A 16,117-nucleotide genomic window follows, 5' to 3' on the forward strand; every position below is an offset into this window, starting at 1 on the left:
TGCCTCACATTAAACTATGGAACGGTTTCAGAAGACTTGGAATATAGTGCACAAAAACTTTATGGTGCTTTATAATGTTTTTGTTCCTTTCGTGAGGCTTAACAAACACAGAATAGTATACGCACAATATCGGATTTGGATCAGTTTCTCTGACTGATACCCCGATCCGGCAGAAAATTGCAATATTGGAGCCGATACCGATACTGAGTATCAGATCGGTGCCCTACCTTCAACCTCTGTTCTTTTCCTGCCAACTGCACTGGGTCTTTATATAGATGCTTATTCTACTACAGAGATGCAACCTCAAACGAGGCAAACACTAAACTCCCCTAGGCAGAGGCGGTTTTTTTTCTTCTAAAAGGCCTGTGTAATTTAAGCACAAAAACTCAAAACCATCTTTTCACTTATTAGCATTCCTCACTGCCTAAAGGAAAAGGAATTCACAAATGTAAAAACTAATTAAACTAGACTAAGATAAAATCCTCAGGTCTTCTGTTCAGTCTTTCCTTGTCCTTTTTTCTCATGTATTTTGTAAAATCACTAACAATAAGACACGGTATATTACATATAGAGTTATTTCCTTCCCTTTAGGCATAAACAATTACCATCAAACATTGGTGTCGGTAGGTAAGATTTTTTAAAGGTCCCATGACATGCTGCTTTTTGGATGCTTTTATATAGGCCTAAGTGGTCCCTAGTACTGTATCTTTTTGAAAGAAGTCCCTTACACTCACCAATACTGCATTTATTTTATCAAAAATATAATTAAAATTTAAAATAACCGTTTTCTATTGAAATATATTTTAAAATATAATTTATTCCTGTGATGGCAAAGCTGAATTTTCAGCATCATTACTCCAGGCTTCAGTGTCACATGATCCTTCAGAAATCATTCTAATATGCTCATTTGGCATTTTTTATATTAACATTTCTTAATATTACCAATGTTGAAAACAGTTGTGCTGATTAATATTTTTGTGGAAACGATACATTTTCTTTCAGGAATTTCTGATGAGCAAATTACAAAAGAACAGCATAATTGTCTTTACTGTCATCTTTGCTGAATAAAAAGTACTAATTTCTTTCAAAAACAATCTTACCGACCCAAAATCTTTGAACAGCAGGGTATCAACTGATTTTATAGCATGAAAAAAGTCAATCAAAGAGATTGATGAGCTTGGTTGACAGTTAGTGGTGGCCTTAAAACTCAAATCATGAAATGAATCACAATATACCAATTCCCTTTCTAAAGGAGTTTACTAATATTTAAGTGACATAAGAGCAAATGTGCAATTTCATACAGCCACACAAGAAGACTTACACATGTACTTAATAAAAAAAAAACAGCTTGTCTAAACACAGCCAGAAATTTAAAAATGACCAAATGCTCTGTACTCCAGACTGTTTATATATGTGATTGATTTTGAACACATATGTAAACATTTCCTGCACATCTGCACAGAATGAAGTATTAAGACAGTACACAGGATAACTCACAACAGAGGCGACTGTATGGACATGTGCAGGTACCTGGTTGGCCCCTGAGCCGGGAGCCTCCAGAGGTTTCCTCTTACGTGGCCCCGGGGCTGCCAGCGCTGCCAAATTTGCATCTCTGTGCTCCATCTGTGCCAAGTCCAACTGCTGCATCTAAACAAGGGCAAAAAAGAGAGAATGTGTGTTTGACAGTAGGGCTGCATGCTATTGGAAAAAACTCACATTGCGATATTTTGTTTTTCTGCGATATAAAAAAAAAAATCACTAGATGACTTGAATAGCTCTATTTGGGGGAAAAAATCAATGATTGGGGTGATTTTGTAGGTGAGTAAATCAGCATAGAAAATAAACAAATTACAAGCATAGATCAATATAATAGAACAAAGATACAAATTAACTAAACAGTGCTTTATATTTTTCAGGTAAGTCTAACAGTATTCAGGTACAGAAATTGAATAATCAAATGTAAAATAACAATGCATAGTCTTCACTGTATAAATTAAATCTAATAAATCTGTGTTAAAGCTTAAAGTGTTTTTCTCTTTGTGTTCTCTATGTTTTGTTGTTTAATTAACATTCATGACAGAAAGCAGGAACATTAAACTGCTGTGAACCAATATACTGTTACACATCCATTTTCTTTCTCAGTTGTTTACCTTCACCTAAGCCATAATCAACTGTGTTTACAAGGATACTTGCAGAGACATACATTTTGACATCATTTCGCGCGTATGTGTCATTTCAGGCACAAATAGACCTGGACGTGAACAGAATTCGGTGTTCCCTTTCCCTTGTTCCCAGTCACCGTGTCTACATCGGACATGAGCAGCGCGGTGCGACCATAGACTGTATACTATAATAGAACCCATTATAATCAGTGATGCTGTCTACATTGGATGCAGCGCGACTCGACAGAAACCAGACAGTAAACTGATGCCTCGTTCTACTTATGACGTACTGACACAAAGTTCAAATGATTTGCAAATGTCGCTTTGTCGAGTCCAGTGTAGAAAGACGTTGGGGCCGTTCACATGGCGCGCCTAAAAACGCGTGGAAAGCGTTGCTAAGCAACCGTGACCTGCGCTTTCCACGACGACCCAGAAGTTTCAACAAAGGATAAATGGATTTCCAGCACTGAAAATCGCGTGCAGTAGTTCTGCTACTAAATTCATTTAAAAATGAGTATCTCTGTACAGCTGTCGCGTCCGGTGTAGACAAGGTGTCTGTGTGTGAGCAAAGAAAACGATCAGTATAAATATAACGATCAGTATACTAAACATCGCACATCCTGCGATGTGACTATCGCGAATGCGCACATCGTGATATCGATGCTGAAACGATATATCGTGCTGCCCTATTTGACAGGCACTCAAAAATAAAATCAATATTTCCATTGGCTCACCCAAATCCACGTGGAATGTTTGTAAAAAAAAAAAACGGAAAGCTGTCATTGGTGATGAATTTTTTATTTTAGCACTATTGATTTTACCGATAGACTATGACAAAGAACCCAAGTCGGAGGCCTGTGCAAAAACACAAACATGTTACGTGCTCTCTAACACATGACTAGATGAGCGTTACCTTGTAAACAGACACACAACTCATCCAGAGGGCTTTCATTACATTCTGTTCTCTGTTTAGCCGCAGGCTTCAATTCCAGACCCAATATTAGACTCAATTAAAATGAGCCCCCAATTAGAAAGCCTTGTCTCCAGGGTATGTGTATGTATGTGTGTGGATTTGTCTATGTGGGGCACAAAAGGGACTTTATGAAGAGTATTGATCGTCCTCATTGCTATACAAAGGAGCAGAAGGAATGAAAAACAGGTTTTGGAGGAGGGATGCATGTATTTTTATTAACACCAACACACAGAAATCCCTTCTACCTCTTTGGCTCGCTGTTTCAGATGCTGTTGCTCTGAGTCTTCACTGTTAGCGCGACTCTACACGCAAATAGAGGGGGAAAAAAACAGTACATTTTAAATGGAGACTGATTCCTGGTGTTTTTTTCCTCTTTTGTTGTGTCTGCTAGTTACCCGGGCAATGCGGAGCAGTGCTTCTCGCTCCTCTTCCTCCCTCCTCTGTTTCTCCAGTCTTTCCAGTTGCTCCAGGAACTTCAGCTGACAGTGAATATCATTGGTCTGACTGTAGCGCCAATCATCCTCACCACAAGAAACACACACCACAGAAAACATTAGCATCCAACAAGACACAAAATTTGAAACTGTTGTTCACATCGGTTTATACAAGTCAACATGAAACTACCCATTTTGCATCCATATTGCAGTGTAATTGCAGGAAAAACAATAGTTGCCTAAAACAATAACTGCATCCAAAATCACATACATTCTCTGAGTTGGTACTTCTTTTGAGTAAGTACTTTGCAACCGTTAAAGTATGTTCTATGTAGTATGAATGTGTGTTATATGAATTTTATCTGGATGCACAACATTGTCATGTTGTTACTGTCATGTGACTTGTGTTATCAGTTGTGTTGCTTCAATGTCATTCACAATTCCTCTCCCATGGCCTCATGGGATGGTTAAGTGTCCATTTGATGTGCACTTCAGAATCTCTGTGGAGGTAGGTCATCATTTTACATACTGTTCTTTGTCTACCACATAACAGGGAAGCATGCATATTAAGACCCAGCCATAGCGTAGATATTTGACCATTTTGTGGTGCTGATTCCAAAAATAGCATGTCACACTTTGTGCATTTCGTAGCATTTTTTCTTTCCACAACCATTTCTAAGGTGAAGTCTTTTATTATCCCCTAATCAACCCCCCCCACAAAAACATGATTCCTATCTTCCTCTGAGACAGGTTACAACTATTTGTTCAATTCTCAGACAATTTTCAAATGTATGAAAATTTAAATGATACATTTTGAATATACTTATGAAAGTTTTGACTACTTTTGTTATTTTGCTAAGTACATTAAAGCTGACAAATATGTAACGTAAAATTCTTATTTTCTGGGGAAAAAACAACAACTGTTCATTATGGAAAGTTTTTATTGAAAATTTTGAACTCTGCATCATCAAAATAGGTAATACTTGGCTTTTTTTTTTTAACAGCATCTAACAACTCTGTAGTTGTTCTGGGAAGACTGATATGATATCAAAGTGTACTGATCAATGCTGCATGATAAGGATCAATTCTGATTTCATGGCATCTTCTCTGAACCCAAATTTTTGGTCCCACTTTACATTAGGTATCTTTAGCTACTATGTACTTATGTCAAAAATGTATTTTTTTTTAGGTACAGTGTACCTATTGAGTTCATGTTGAATTGCAAAAGACTTCAAACTTTTTATAAATTGCTGCTATTCAGGTGGGATACGGTTAAGGTTAGAGACAGGTTTGGAATTATGAGTAGATTTCAGTCATAGAGGTAGGGTTAATAGGGTAATTACAGATGGAACTACAAAAATTAATTAACGTTATATTTACAGGAAGGTAATTTTAAATAATTATTTTCAATAAGTGCACGGTATCAAATATTAATTGAAATCTGAGTACACAGTAGTTTAAAACACTTTATACTAAGTGGGTCAAAATTTTTATTAAGAAACAAGCTTTAATAAGAAATTATGAAAGTTTTTTATTTTCTCAATTACTTTGTCTACTGTTTTTTTTTTTAGGTAAGTTTACCTTATAAGAGATCTGTGGATGTTGTGCCACAATGGTTATCTTCTCCAGCAGGTCTTGATGCCTCTCTTGTGTCACCAGAGAGAGCAATTCAAGAACAGCAGGAGGACAGACCTCTGTGATACTCAAAGATCCACCTATGCACACACAATCGCACGTCTAAGTTGTAGTTCTAACATGTTAGAAGCACTCATTCTACTGACTGACTTAATCTGAATGTTATCAATGACAAGTTTCATTAATAATTTAAAATTCGGAACTCTTGTGGATCAATCCAGAATCACACAGAAAGTATAAAGATGAACCGGTGAATAAGAATTTTCACAAATCCAAATGGAATCGTTTATAGAATTCAGGACTGTATCTAAAATATTCTCATTCGATATGAGAAATGCCAACAGAACCTAATTTTTGGGAGAGTCGCAATTTTTTTAGGGGGGAAAATGTGCTGTGGTAAAATGTTAAATGGAGTTGAGATAATTCACTCTTATTTGTAGCTGAACACAATCAAATTAGCTTAAATGTATTAACATGTCAGATGTGCAACATGGGAAACAACTTTGTGAATGGCACATTAAAGTTCTGTGGGCACAGATTGCATGTATGCCTGATTATCACAGGGAGTTCTTCAGGAATCACATGAATCCTCCTCTAATTCAGCATTTGTACAGACCTATTTACTGCCTGACAGAAATGGAGATTGTGTAGAATTAGAGGCAAATGTCTTCATCGAGCTGGAATCCAGCTATTTTGTCGTTTTCCTCTGCTGTTTATATTGTATTCACATTTCCATAATGTCAGACATGCTTTGTTCCTGTTGGTCTGTTACGCTTGCCGAATAGACAGACATCTGCAAACACTCCAATTCCATCTCATTTTTGCCCTTTCTGCTGATGCGGACTGAGTTCCTGCGAGGCTAAGTCTGTCTCTTTCATTTCCACATTCTCTCTTTTCGTCTCCTCCTCCACACGACTCCCCCTACCTCCTGGCTATCTCCCTCTCTCCCTCCCTCCGCCTCTGTTGTCCTTTCTCTCGCTTGTTCCGACGCTTTTTTGATCAGTGCAGCAGAGTGGATTCCTGCCACTCTGGCAACTTTGCGCAGCTCGGCAGTCATTAGCATACTGATTAAGCAGAACAGGCTCATCAGAGATACCACTGATCAAAGACAGAGACTGCACTCGTGTGTCACAACACAGCGCAACATATGCCCCCCCAAAAAACACACACAGACAGGATGGAGGGAAATGCAATATCACTTTGAGTAAAGATACACTGATGTACAAAAAAAGCAGTTAATGCTATAGCTGAGGACAGTGAAACATGGAGGAATACAGCGTTCCAAAATGTTAGTTTTAAAACATTTTGCAATATTGAGTTACTAATTAAAAAGTTACTAATTACGGTACATGAGAAGTAATTGGTTAAGACTTTGTGTTACATTTTCTCACCTTTAGACACTCTTTCCTCCAAATTGGAAGTGCGCTGCATGGCGTTTGTTTTACTTTCAAAGTTCTGTTTTTTGCTTTTTGCAAACAGCTGGTTTGGTGTTTTAGCGGGTTTAAGCTAGTCTTAGCTGATTTAATATGGGCTTCAGCTACTCTGTCAGATTGGACAAGCAGGTGCTCAGTTGGTTTAGCTGGTCGGCAAGCTTTTCCCCAAGGCTGACCAGCTGAAAAATATTGAAAACCCCTCTAAAACCAGCCAAAAAAAAAAACAACAAACAGGTTTAGGGTCAGTGGCAATATCATATTTGATATATAAACTAGTACTATTTGATGCGACCTAATGTGTATTTACAAAGCAATTACAATTGAAGGAGACACTGTATTATGTACCTGAAAAATGCCTAATTGTTTATTATTATTAATCTCATGCTCAACTCAAAGTCAGCAAGACGCTGATTGTCATAACGGCCAAGAGCAAATTAATTTTGTTATTCTGTCTTCTATAATAAATAAATAATAATGAAAAATATATTGTGACAACACATATGTGTAATTGGAGAAAGTAATTAAATGGGTTGGGTGAAGTTACCGATCTGCAGCAATCGTGACTGAAGGGCTGATGGGAATAAAAAGGGCTCCTCTTGACAGGAGCGGATCACTGATCCCACAAGCTCGGAGCCAGAGGCCAAAATACGAGCGTTCTCCTCACTCAGATTCACGTCGGCCATGGAGGCCACATCATTAATGTCATCGTCATCTTTAAATTAAAGTCTGTCAAGAACACAAAAGGATAAGATTTCAATTTTGTCTAAAAATGAATACGCTAATGGTATAGCTCATCTAGAAATCTTAATCTATAGCGACATCGACTGCCTTCTATTCACATTCATCCTATAAAGAACCAATAAGCACATTCACCTGCTGTGCAGCAGGGAATGTCCGCAAGTCAGAGCTATTACCGGAAAGAGCCCGAGGTGCTGTCCTTGAAGCCGTGTGCATGCACTGGAAGGGGCGGCTGGAAAAAGTGTGTTTTAAACGCCTGAAGGTTGGACAGCCGCACAACAGCACCTGTGGGGACAGAATAAAAATACAGATATTTTTATCAGCTCAAAATAAATTGGGACACTTGGAGGTGAAAGACTCACAAAAGTAATAAAAGATCATCTAATCTTTCAGTGTATTGAGCTTTAATCAAAACGACGTTCATGTAATCCATATATATATAATTAGAATTATATGACCCCTTGGTAAATATGAGCAAAGAAGGCTATGACAAATTCTAAAAAAAAAAATAAAAAAAAATCTAACCTTTCATTGGGGTAAAACAATTGAAAGTGGGGGAAAAATCACATTATAAAATAAATGTTTTTCCACCAATACGTGTTGGCCATTATTAGCTCCCCTACAATTTTTTATGAATAAAGTATGTAGTATATTCCCATTCCCAAATGTTACATGTAAATGTCCAGCCATGACTTAAATAAAAAAAATGGTTGAACTTAACAAAATAGAAAGTGGCTGTGAGAAAATAGCTTAAGCATTGAAAATTCCAATTTCCACCATCAGGGCAATAATTAAGACATTCCACTTAACTGCAGATGTTATGACTCTGCCTGGAAGAAGAAATGTGCCTATATTATCCTAATGCACGGTGAGGAGGATAGTTTGAATTGACAAAGACTCACCAAGGATCACAGCACCTACATCAGCACAAATTGCTTGAGAGGGTTTAAAGAACCCCCCCCCAAAAAAAACTCCAGCATATTCAGTTGTCAGACGCTAATGGAACTTTAGACAGGACCTGGAACTGTTTTAACAGCATTTTTGATCAAATAAACACAGCCATGATGAGCATAAGGGACTTATTTCAAAAACATTGTACTGACTTCAAACTTTTGAATGGTAATACTACAGCTTATACCTGCTGGGTGAGTGTTGGTTTGAACGAGCATCTGTTTAGGTTGAGTTTGGCTCTGTGCAGGTAAGCCTGCCTGAGCTAATGTCAAAGACTGTTTGACGATTACTCCTTTAGGTTACTGGATCACCTGACAAAGTAAAAACAAAATCAATAAGAAGAAAGCATTCCTAAATAAATGTACAGCAATTTACATATACAGTAATAATACAGCAAAGATACAAAAATTATGCATATGAAAATATTCATAGAAGGTATGCTGTGTTTAGTCCACCTCGAGGACATTGTAGAAACCATTTTAGACAGGAGCACTTTCTGCAAACCCTCAGAGCACTTTCTGATTCTGAAGTAATCAAAACCTCTAAAGTCTATTCAGGTATATGGGAAATGAGCTTCTGTATTTCAGTGGAAATCCATCAAGACGTCCAATAAAATGGTGATATTAGATTACAGAAAAACAAATCATGACATTATTTGAATATGATAACATGTCATTCCTGGTAAGAAATGGGGTAAGACTCATGCATCTTTGTCTCTAGTGTAAAACTAATTTGGCTCTGCTTGGGCTTGTGGGATACTGGTGGTTTTAAGTGAATTAGCCTGTACACCGTGGGCGGTGGTGAGTTAACCAGGAAATGAAGACAAAGTGAAGAGAGGCTGTCATAAAAATGAACCAGTGTGCTGGGACGGAGGCAGTGTGAAATTAGAGGTTTCACTCTCACACAAACACACAATCTACTGAGTCTACTATTACATAAAACATCAAAACGGTGTATTCAGGATCCCCAAACACACATACCTGAATTCCAGACACCATACGGTTCACTACTATAACTATTGATAAAGAAATCATACCTGCAGATTAACATTAAAACGATGCACATCCAGGTTTGTTTCCATGTTGAAAACACGAACACTGAATGATCATTTGTTTTCCTTATTATCAGATTACTCTTCCGTTGTTTCATATAGGCAAACCCCTGAAATCATCAAGATGAATTACATTCCCGGGACTAAAAATGGGCCGGGGTTTACCAGCTGAGCCGTTCTGGTTGGCTGGTTGGGCTTGAGGGAGGAGCTGATGGAAGCAGTGGATATGTGGTTTGCGGCCTTGGTTGATGCTGAATCTGAGGGCTTGAGTTGGTCGCACTGCTGAATGAAGAGCTGAGAGTTTGTGGTGAGCTGACGGACAGCTGGCAGGCTCCTCTGAAAGAATTAATACATCAGCATCTCTGGTTATATGTCATACATGAGCTATGAAGCTCTGATAATAGATTTCATCTTAAAATCAGGTCAAAAATGAGGTCAGTACCCTCACATATACCCATATGACTTTGGTGAAGTTGCTGATAATATCTAAATGAGTTTTTCAAGTGAAGAAACTGCATTCACCTTCAGGAAAGGCACTAGATATGGTTGAGGGGATGATTTGAGCTCCATGTAGAGTTTTTCAGTAAACTCTTCTGCCTCTAGTTTCCCATCCTACATGTAGAGAAGAAAACAAATGCCCTTTCTGTATTGTGATATATTGATATTGAGCTCTGACATTCTGAGCCATGTTGGCCTAGCGAGTGCCACTCGATGCTAGCTTCATAAGAGTGACCAGAAAGTTTTTACATTTCTTCACATTCTCCAAGGTCTCCTGATGATAAAGAAAATTAAACATTATCAGTTTTATGATGCACATATTACAAATATTTAAAAATATTGGTATTGACTGATATTGGATATTTCATTTTAAACATCAAAATGTACTTTTAGATAATGTTCAATTAATGTTCAATTAATCTTTAAAAACACAACTTAAAAAAAAAAAAAAAAAGTTACAATTTTAGCAAATATACATTTTTCATACTGTACATACAAGTTGTGATGCCTTAATTCACTTGTAGCATTTATAACAACTGATTACATTTTTTTGTGTTTTATTTTTAGATTATTTAGACAAAAAAAGTGCAAAATTTTAATATCTGCCATTTATCGGACATAACATCAAATAATTATCTGCTTTTACGTATTGGCCAAATTTTATCCCTACTTTTCATAAAGTAAATGGAGGAATAATAACTTGAATATTGTTAGTAATGTTTCTAGATGAACACTGACTTGACTGAAGCAACTTAGGTTTATTTGATTATCCGTACATCAATTTTTTTGCCATGTGAGTATCACATATGTTACATCAGGCTTTTGATTAACCTTTATTCGTTCTTTTCTCAATCACCAATGTATTGCACTGTACTAAATGTTCTGCCCCATGCTTAAAACTAAAGTGTTTTGATAAAAAAAACGAGCATTTAAATATCATCTAACAAAGACATATTAATGGGAGATATTGAGTGACAACTGTTATTTATATGCATTTTCTGCAAGGAGTCTGCTATATTGTTATAAAAATCTCATGGATTTACATTACAAGCAATCAGAATTTCATCCTACTTGTTGGCCATATGAATATCAGCAAGCTCCATATTCTCATATATCATACTATATGAGCCATAAAAGCCTGGTGTACAATATATGACACAACAAAAAATAATTTTTTGTTTTGTTTTAAGATTAAAAAAAAAAAATATTTTGTCTAAAGTTTCCGTTAAAAAAAAAAAGCTTCTTTTCTGATTTTTATATCATAAGTCAGGCTTTCCAGGGTTAATATTAGTGTAACCCTACACACATAACTTGTAACACGAACTTACAGTTGTAACAGTGACTGGGGTTGATATTGTGTTTGTGCTGGATCTGGTCTGTACATTAGGAGACACCATACGTGGGGCATTACCCTGGGTGGAGAGAGCACCTTTGCCCACAGACTGCAGAGAAAATGAAACGCATAGACATGATTAGGTAGATGAAAGCAACACAGACTGACCTATATTTCTATTTAAATCACTGAAGGAAAGCTATAAATGCATTTCAGTCAACATCTTTCCCTGAAGTCAGAGTATGAATCATTTTTTTGTTTTGTTGTTTGGATCAATAATTGATGCAGCCAAAGTGAGTAATACCTTTACAGCAGAGGTATTAATTATGGTAGTTGCAGTGACAGAATTAGTCCTCTGGTTAAAGGTCCCCGGTGTGCTGCTGTTTGGAGTCATTTGACTGGCTTTGATAACAGGCTCCATGGTAGAGCTGGGCTTTCTGATGGCTGTCCCTATAACACCGGCTGGTTTAATAATGGTAGCTCCTGTTGTACATGATGGCATGAAAATAGCAGTCCCTGTAGCGGTGGGTGGTTTCTGAACGGCAGTCCCTGTAGTGGGGTTAAGTTTAATATTGGTAGTAGCTGACGCTGACAAATTAATACCCACAATATTTATTTTATAATCTTTTATATATCCCTCCATGGCATATTTAAGTCCCACTTGAATGGTGGTCCTTCTGTGTCCAAAATTTATCAAAAAGATAAAGGGACAACCAGGGGATAAATTGGGATTTGTTATGTGGGGGGGCTCTATGGTATCGAGCTTATATATATATATATATATATATATATATAACTAAGTTTTCACACTGACAGCTGTCATTGTAAGAGTGAGCAGCTCCGTTTGTTTGTCCGAGTTCGCAACAGTAACTAAGGGGGGCGGGGCTTACCGATAGGTCAATTACGAATCTTGCAATTCTGACTTTTTTTTCTCATTTCACTTTTCAAAGTTGTGACTTTTTTTCTCAGAAAAAAAGAGATGACTTTACATCTCACAATTATTTTGTATCTGCCACAAATTAAAAAAAGTAATTGCTGCTTATCATCACGCAATTGAGTTTTTTCTCTCAATTGCAGGTTTATATCTCACAATTCTGACTTTTTCCCTCACAATTTAAATTTTAATATATCTCACAAATTCTGACATTATTTCTCGGAGTTCTGAGTATGAATAATCAGTCTGAATTGTGAGATAAAAAGTTTTTTATACAAGCTCCAATACTTCTTATACAACCATATTAAATTTAAATGTTATCTAAAAAATATTTATTTTGTATTAAATATGTGTTTGTAGACACAATTAAATTAAAATATAATTGTATTAATATTAAAATATTATTTTTTAAGATAAATGCTAATATTCAAAATATAAAATGTGAATTATAATATATTAATTTTAAATTAATTCAAAAGTATTTGTATGACGCTTTTCATAATGAAAGATAATCATACATAAAACCTGAAAAAAAGAAAAAGAAAAAGGCATAACTGCTCATGCATAAACAAGAAAATTGTCCACGGACCCCATTTTGTCCCCCTGGTGATCCAAAGACCATAGTCTGAAAACCATATTTATCTCACTGGATCTTTGTTTATATTCCCAGCATTAAAAATAAGTGACCAAAATAACACACCTGTGAGGATGGGGGTCTAACTATAGCAGAGGCATTGGCACTAGCTGGTTTTGGCAGCATTCCTTGAGCCTGTGCCTGGGCCAGAGCCTGCTGAGAGATCAACATCAACTGCCCGCTGTCACTGTGGATTAACTGCATTCCTTCAGAGGCAGGGGAGAGAGTGTAAGACATCGCCAAGACTGATAAGTAGGCTTGATTGTTAAGTAGAGTATTACAGTTCGAATACACTAACAGACCAAGAAATTAAAAAGTGGATCCTGAATCCACCCGTAAAACTCACCTTGTGGGACCTGGAAGTTGGCAGGCAGCTGCAGTGGCATGGTCTGAGGTGTGCGTTTCATTGGTACACTTTGTGATGGGGTGGAAATCCTTGGCAATGTCACGACTGCCCCTTTGGCCGTGGTCAGTGTGGTGACCCCTGGGCTGGCTTATGGCCACGGAGCTTACAGAGACCCTTCCAGGCTGAGGAACCAGTGCCAAACTGGTGACCCCTGCTCCCTGAACATTAGACGTCACCACCCTGGCTCCTACGAGCACTGGTGTGGTGGATCTGATCTGTGCAGGGCCTGCTATGATCTTTGGAGCAGGTTCAGATGAGGCTGAACTGGAACTCATGACTGTTACAGGACGCTGACTAGCAGAGTTTGATGAATCTGCCTCTGCCTTCGGTTTTGGCTGTTCTCCTTCCCCATTAGGGGAAGCTAAATCTGGTTTGCTGTTTTCAGAGGTGTTAACATTAGCGTTCGAGTCTGACGTTTCTCTTTTCTTGTCTAATGAAGTGTCCACTGGATCCTCAGTGTTGCTTGTTTGCGCGTCGTTGTTGTTTTCTCCGTTCTCTGTTGGCGCACGAGACTGATCACTGTCTAATTTATCTGAACCCGATGTTTCTGATATTATTTAGTCTACTTTTTCGATGTATTAAACACAGATTGAATAATTTGGTAGAGAGGATAACCTTGACATGTTTTTCCATCTATTTGGTAGAATAATCAAATTTATATGTACAAATACGCGGGCGACATGACGGATATACAGCTTTCGCCAAGTCAGTAGTGATGTCCGGTTCGCGAACGAATCGTTCGATTTAACCGGTTCTTCTTAGTGAACCGGTTGAACCAGTTCACCAAATCTGACTGAATCATTTGAAACGGTTCGCGTCTCCAGTAAGCATTAATCCACAAATTACTTAAGTTATTCACTTTTTTAACATGGCTGACACTCCCTCTGAGTCGAAATAAACCAATATCCCGGAGTAATTTATGTACTCAAACAGTACACTGACTGAACTGCTGTGAAGAGAGAACTGAAGATGAACACGAGCAGAGCAGCCGGATAACGAACGTACACGCCCACTGCTGGAGCGGTTCTCGTTCTCGAGTCAAGAACCGGTTGCATCGGTTTTCGGATCACCAGTATACTGAACCTAGAACCGTTTCTTTCGGACACGTCCGATTTGAGAACCGATGAGCTGATGATACTGCGCATGCGCGATTCAGCGTGAAGCTACCGAACAGATTGCCTACTATGACTGACACAGCACGTCTGAACCGAACTGGTTCTTTTGGACAACTGATTCTGTGCTAATGTTATGAGCGCGGGTAAACCGAAGACTTGAATGAAGGGCAATCCGGCGAAACGTAAATTTACTTAATTACAAATAAACCGTAATGGATTATACATAGTAAGTGGAGCATATTTTCTGCGCTGATGAAGACTAATTTATTGACGTCATAACTGTAAAACATCCTAGTTTGCAGATCACTGCCTGTATATGTGTTGATGCTTTAGATACAAAAATCCAAATTGTAAGAAACGTATCAGATTATAATGATGTTTTAATTGACTGATGTTATGATTACTGACTTTATATTTGAATGTGTTAAGCCCGCGATAGACTTAACGCCATTACGTCATCGCCAATGACGTCATTACGTCGAGCGTAAAAGAACCGGTGAACCGGTTTTTTCAACCGGTTTATTGAATCGAACTGTCCGAAAGAACCGGTTCGCGGAAAAGAACCGAACTTCCCATCACTACAAGTCAGCAGTCGGAGGTGGAGATTTTGATTCACCCGAAGGATTCAAATCATTTGAATTCATCCAAACTATTCATGATTCTTCGGTTCTTTCATTGAGTGTTTCTGTACGCTACACAGTTACGCCAGTAGGTGGAGACAAGCGAATGTCTTTTTTTGTGTGTGAGTGAGTCAGTGAATCACTCAACTGATTCGCTAAAAGCACCGAGTCATTCAAGCGTTTGTTAATGAGATGCTTCGTTCAGTGCAGTTCCGAATCTTGTTTAGATTCAAACATCTTAATTGGCCCCTTTTCAGTCAAGGGCGTATTTGTTCAGTAAGATCCAACCAATGAAATGCTGACTTGAATGCCACTTGGTTGTTATACAGCCATGTTGCGTCCCAATGTGTCTACTTATAAAGTACACCCTTAAATTATGTACTCGTTTGGTGAAGAAAAAGTACATACTTTTGAGTGTGTAGTAGAAGAGTACGCAAGCTTTGGGACATACTATCATGTCACACAATTGTCTTTAAAGTCAGCATGAAACGGAAGTAGCGATTGTCTTTTTTTCTCTACTGTGACGTCTATCCGAGTGAAACGGCATCTGAAATGAGAGGGCGGGACTTGATTTCGTCCTTCGGGAATTGATTGGATCATTGGAAGTTGGGGCGTTGCTAACAAAATGGAGGTAGATCTGAATGCCAGTTTGCAGTTAGTTGTGGGGGGATTTCTCTCCACTGGATTCACTGCTGACACCCTAGCATGAAGAAATGTTTTATTTATTGAGGAAGACGATGACAAGAACGATCAACGGCACAAAACATGCCTAACAGCGCGCTCGCGAGAGAGAGAGAGAGAGAGAGAGAGAGAGAGGGAGAGAGAGAGAGGGAGAGTGCCTGAATGACTGAGCACGTCCTCCATCAGGTTAAGTCATATTCATAAAAAATTGTTTGCGATGTCCTTGTAATGTTGTGGTAATATCCTAATATCCTTTCAATTTTTAAGGGTAGTGTACTCCCCCATTGCTTGCGTCAGCACTGGTCAATGCTTTGATTTCTATAAAGTGAAGCATCAGCTTCAGCTTTTCCCCGTTGTTTATCCCAGTGTTTACCCCTCACGTCACTAGCTCCGCCCTTGCGCCATAGCTCGTGACCGGAAGAGAAGATGTGTCATTTTGAGGAGGGCGCATGCAGTATTCCATTAAAAATAAGAATTTTCAATTTTGATTTCATGCCAATTTTAATGGACCACTCTGTG

At 38.1% G+C, this 16,117-nt stretch overlaps 1 pseudogene; it reads right to left on the reverse strand.

Moving 5' to 3' along the window:
• Positions 1-400: 400 nt before the first annotated feature.
• On the reverse strand, positions 401-13,736 carry LOC107701460 (transcription initiation factor TFIID subunit 4-like; annotated as a pseudogene).
• Positions 13,737-16,117: the final 2,381 nt, after the last annotated feature.

The sequence above is a fragment of the Sinocyclocheilus anshuiensis genome, unplaced genomic scaffold, assembly GCF_001515605.1.
Source record: "Sinocyclocheilus anshuiensis isolate Anshui unplaced genomic scaffold, SAMN03320099.WGS_v1.1 scaffold1051, whole genome shotgun sequence".
Lineage (NCBI taxonomy): Eukaryota > Metazoa > Chordata > Actinopteri > Cypriniformes > Cyprinidae > Sinocyclocheilus > Sinocyclocheilus anshuiensis.